The sequence below is a fragment of the Oryctolagus cuniculus genome, chromosome 8 (genome assembly GCF_051225735.1).
Source record: "Oryctolagus cuniculus isolate XC-2025 breed Fujian yellow rabbit chromosome 8, ASM5122573v1, whole genome shotgun sequence".
NCBI lineage: Eukaryota > Metazoa > Chordata > Mammalia > Lagomorpha > Leporidae > Oryctolagus > Oryctolagus cuniculus.
Genome location: NC_142874.1, coordinates 75,118,338 through 75,124,337, shown reverse-complemented (window position 1 = coordinate 75,124,337; position 6,000 = coordinate 75,118,338).

The window sequence follows — 6,000 nt, the reverse complement described above, 5'->3', positions numbered from 1 at the left end:
ACGGCCTCCCACCAGGCTCCCACTGCTCTTGTGAGGGTGACTTGCTGCAGGAAAATTGTGCAGATTGTGACGCTGTGCAGAGGTGGTTGCCAGAGCATTTTCCTGCGCTGTCTTCTTGGTTTCCACCCCACCTTCAGGCTTTATTTTCATAAATTTTGTCTCTCTCTTTTTTTGCTTATTTTTTGTTATTTTATTTTTGAATGAATAATGATTTCCTTTAATGTTTGCCTTTCTTCTTTAATAATGAATTAAGGCTATAAATTTTCCTTTGAATATAGCCTTAATTTATCTTATAATGTTCTTTAGATTGTAATATATTCTTTTGGTGGCTTTTTGATTATTTTAAATTTGGTATTGATATCTACTTTGATCTAGTAGTTAAAAAGGCATTTAAAAATTTACAAGCCATTACAAATTTTAAAAATCTTATATATATTATTTGAATATTTGAAAGGCAGACACACACAGAGGGAGGAAGGGAGGGAGGAGGCAGAAGAGAGAGAGGGAGGGAGGGAGAGTGGGGGAGAGAGAAAGAGAGCGAGCACGAGAGCGAGAGAGATCTCTTATATGCTGGCTGGCTCACTCACCAAATGCACACATGAGCCAGGGCTGGGCCAAGTCAAAGCGGGGAGCTGAGAACTCAGTGTGGGTCTCCCACATGGATGGCAGGGACTCAGTTACCAGCGATATCATCTGCTGCCGCCTAGGGAGTGCACTAGAGGGAGCTGGATTCAGTGATGAAGGTGGAAATCAGTACAGCACTATGACATGGGACATAGGTATCTTAAGCAGCATCTTAACTATACCAAATGTCAGTCTTCACCCACTATGGGCTTATATAGATAGGTAGATATAGACAATCATATTTTAATTTATGAATTATAAGCTACGAAAGTCTGTAATTTTTTCATTGAGCTTGTTGGTTACTCGATTCTTCTGTGTGTTTGTATGTGTGAGTGTGCTGCTAAGTCTCTGTGTCTAATCTGAAAAGACATGTACTTGACATTTTGACATTTGATTATTGTTAACAGCCCTTGCCTCTACTGTTAAGGAGCAGTGTTTTTTCTTCTAATTGTTGAATTCTTTACTTAGTGGAGGGTTAAGCTTATGATTTTAAAATAAACTGAAAGTATGTCATTGCAAAAAAAATACATGTATTTAAGTCTCCAACTACAAAAGTCTTTTTTTTAAAAGATTTATTTATTTATTTGAAAGTCACGGAGAAGCAGAGGCTGAGAGAGAGAGGTCTTCCATCTGCTGGTTCACTACCCAGTTGTCTGCAATGGCCGGAGCTGTGCCGATCTGAAGCCAGGATCCAGGAACTTCCTCCAGGCCTTCCCACATGGGTGCAGAGGCCCAAGGACTTGGGCCATCTTCTACTTCTTTCCCAGGCGATAACAGAGAGCTGGATAGGAAGTGGAGCAGCCGGGACATGAGCTGGCACCCATATGGGATGCCGGCACTGCAGGTGGTGGCTTTACCCATTAAGCCACAGCACCAGACCCTACAAATGTATTTTTAATCAAATTATCTGTTCACTGGGATAGTTTTTGCTTTCTACAGTTGTAGCTTCTATGTTGATTAGAAGATTCATACAATGCATTTCTTTCATGTATTACATCTTTTGTCATGATATTATTTCCATTCCTTATCCAATTTCTTTTTTTTTTTCTTTTTACATCTGCTTGGCATTTTCTTAATTTTTGGTTTTATGACTTAAATACTTTTTAAGTTGTTTTCTCTTTTTTTGTTCAGCTTTTTCGTCTAAAATGACTGATTTTCTAAATGGACTCTTTCAGTGTAACAGTCCATGACATTGAGCAAATTGGCTAACAGATGCAATCTTCCTTTATTTTTTGTATTAATTTATGTTACTATTTGCACTTTATTCTTATTTTCCTGGTTTGTTCAGGTTATTGCTCATTCCACTTTCCACACCTTGACTTTAAGTACCTCTTCTGCTGCTTTTAGTCAGACACATAGTTTTGTGTTGCTATTTATAAACAACATACCAATTTATTTCTCTGCCAAGTCATTTAACTTCTACGTGCCAACCCACTTACTCCAATGAGTCCTTTAGCACACTTAAACTTGCTTATTTTTTCTGCTTCATTTCACCAGATGAGAAAGTTGGAATATTTTATTCCCCAGATACCTCTCCACTCCATTCCCACCCTGCCATCATTCCTTTCTAGGTTTTGCTGACATAGTGAAATATGTTTAATCTAAACTCATTAAATTTTCAGTTGAGTGTATCCTTTTAAGAACCCTTACTTAACACTTAAAAAACACATACTCAGAAGTCTATAATTAGTCTATTTGGGTTTAAGTATACATACACATACACAGTCGCACACATATCATAGGTATTGGTGTGTGTGCGTGTGTGTGTGTGTGCCAGTGTATGTGTTATGTGCTGTGTTAAAACTCTCTTTAAGTTCTTTGTTCAACTTGTCATAAGTCCCCCAGTAATTCTATCTCTTTGATCTTCCTCTTTCAGGTTGTCATTTCAATATTTTGTTTTCATCGTGGGAGCAAGGGAATCTGAGTTCAGACTTGAGAGTGTCAATCATCCTGTAAGGAATGGAAATCAAAGTTTCACCTGCCTAACTCACTGGGGAACTCTGAAACAAGAAGCAGGCAGACTTGAATTGGCAGAGAGAACCGTCGTACTTCCACTCACACTTTCTCATCCTCAGACATAGGGAGGTCTTGGCCTACCAGATACACTTCTGGGGCTCTGTGGCATACAGTCAGTCTAAGAATACTTTCCTGGGACCAAGCTGATCTTAGATGACAGGGGTGCACAGAGCTGAGAAGTTTTTCTCAGCAATGCATCAAGGGCTCACTTTGCTTCTAGGGTTTCTGATTTTGGTGACCAGATGCAAGCATAACCCATGTTGGAGTCTCACACAATTTCCTCCGCTAAGACTTTCAGTACTAACTGATAGAATTAAAAAGGGAGAGAACGATCCAACATGGGAAGCAGGATACACAGCAGACTCATAGAATGGCAAATGTCCTAAACAGCACTCTGGCCTCAAAATCAACCCTTAAGGCATTCGGATCTGGCTAAAGAGCCCATGAGAGTATTATAGGCATGGAAAGCCAAGACACTCTGGAAAAAACAAACAAACAAACAAAAACAAAACCTAAATGAAAAATCTCTGTGAATGAGATCCCAGGGGAAAGAACAGGTCATCAAAGAAGGAGGTACTTTTCTCTGAAGGGAGGAGAGAACTTCCACTTGGACTATGGCCTTGTCTAAATAAGATCGGAGTTGGCGAACTCAAAAGGCTTCCCTAGCCTTGGCAACTCATGACTAGAGCCTAGGGTGATTACTGATGCCATAAACAAGAGTGTCAATTGTTAAATCAACAACAGGAGTCACTGTGCACTTACTCCGCATGTAGGAGCTCTGTCCTTAATGTGTTGTACTCTGTGAATTAACGGTATAACTAGTACTCAAACAGTACTTTACACTTTGTGTTTCTGTGTGGGTGTAAACTGTTGAAATCCTTACTTAGTATATACTAAATTGATCTTCTGTATATAAAGATAATTGAAAATGAATCTTGATGTGAATGGGATGGGAGAGGGAGTGGGAGATGGGAGGGTTGTGGGTGGGAGGAGGGTTATGGGGGGGGGGAGCCACTGTAATCCAAGAGCTGTACTTTGGAAATTTATATTTATTAAATAAAAGTTAAAAAAAAAAGACTTTTTCAGAACTCAGTACCTTACTTATAAGCTCGTCAACACCAATCACTGCTTGACTGAAGACAGACAAATTAGATTCAGGCTAGGAGTGGATAGGATATAAGACATTAAAATTCTATCCCTCTGTTTCTCGACTCCTCTCAGAACAGACTTATAGTTCTTCAGTTAATTGATTTTATAAATGATTAGAACATCTTTTCAATGAAGGAGTAAGCAGCAACGAAGAAGGGCAGGATCTGGTCATATCCAATATATGGATGTGGCGGGAGCTATTTTTATTGTGTGTCCAAAATTCTTCCAGTAACCACTGACCTTCCCCTGACCCCCAGCTCCTGTGATTTCAACCTTGACAAACTGCACTATCAGTTATGAATATTTCTGTTGGTAGTAAGAGAAGATTCAGTGTAATATGGCTTATGTAAAAATGGAATTTATTCACTCATATAACTTTCTGGAGCCAAGCAGACTCTGGGGAGGATAAGTATGTTGGACTTTGCATAATCAGTAATTAAATTACACTATTGATGACTAGTTTCTGCATACCTTGTAATTCTTCTGTGTCTCAATTATTCCTTTTCAAGATTGTAAGATGTCTACCACAACTCCCACGGATATGGGTTTCTTGGTCGTGAGCAATGGCAGAGAGTGTCTACTATTAGACCTCATGAAGAGTATGTGTGCAAACCTCTTTCCCAGCGGCTCCTAGCTGTCATCAATCAAATTTCACTGGGTCTGCTAGGACCATGTACAGTACATAATCCAGTAATGGGCAAGTACCTGCCCTATTCTTGTCTTGCACATGGTGATCAAGGTAACAAGGACATTGTTATTCATTTCATTATTGAAATTTCATTATTTATTATTTCATTATTGAAATGAAATTGAATGTTCACCAAAACTGTTCTTGTCAAGATCACCAGGTTTCCATATTATTAAAACAAGTGGTCAGGTCTCAGTCCTCAATTTACTTGATGTACTCATGTCATTGAACTCAACTGGTCACCTGCTCCCTGAATGACTTTATCCCCTTTGTTTTCAGACTATGCTCTCCTGAGGTGTCCCCTAACTCTGGCTGCACCAGTTTATTCTCCTTCTTTGGTCCTTCCTCAGGATCCTAATAACTTACAAATGGAGAGGGCCTGAATAATCATCACATCTCCCTTTTTTTTCTGTATAGACTCACTGTCTTCATAGTCTTACCCAGTTTCATTCCTCTAAATATAATCTATACAAACTATGTATAATCAACATTGTCATCATCATCATCATCATCATCACCTAGCAAAATATATTAAACCAATGTGATAATTCTTATCACTAAATGCCAGGGAAATATCAGATTTATACCTGGAAGAACCCTACTGGGTAGATTGAGTCATTGCCTCCATTTAGCAGGTGAGAAAACTGAGACTGAAGTGAATGTAAATAGTTTGGGTGGGATCACAGAGGGAGTCAGTGGTAGAGCCAGCCCTTGAATGCTGAAAGATGAATTACAGATGCGTTTTTGAGGCCCGTGTGTCACTGCCTCCATTGTGTCAGTAGCTTCTAGGTTTATTTCAACCCTTAAAAGCATGTATTTGCCGTATATGGCTGGAAATCAGATATCATTAGGGTGCCCTGCTCTTAGAAACTTGTTTCACTGTCAAGAATTTTCTGAAATTTACTTTTTTTAAAAATTTATTTGACAGGTAGAGTTATAGACAGTGAGAGAGAGAGACAGAGAGAGAGGTCTTCCATTCCTGGTTCACTCCCCAAATGGCCACTATGGCCGGAGCTGCGCCGGTCCAAAGCCAGGAGCCAGGTACTTATCCTGGTCTCCCATGGGGTGCAGGGCCCAAGCACTAGGGCCATCCTCCACTGCACTCCCGGGCCACAGCAGAGAGCTGGACTGGGACTAGAACCCGGCGCCCATATGGGATGCCAGCGTTGCAGGAGGAGGATTAACCAAGTGAGCCATGGCACTGGCTCCAGAAATTTACTTTTTCTTTCAAATGAATTTAACATTTTCAGAAGTAAGTTTTCTTGTCACCATGAAAGTTTGAGATGCCAAAATACCAGTGATTCTATGTTCTTAAGAAACGAATTAAAGGTGCTGAAGTGAAGAGGCTGGTAGCATTCTTGCAAACTTTTCTTTCCCTGGCTAATAACCCAGTTATTATTTATAACTTTTTATATAACTTATTATATATTTCTTTCCTTCTCAACCACCTTATTAGAATAATATTTTAATAAAACAAAACTTAAACTTTAATAAAATAAATAAATGAATCATAATATAAAACA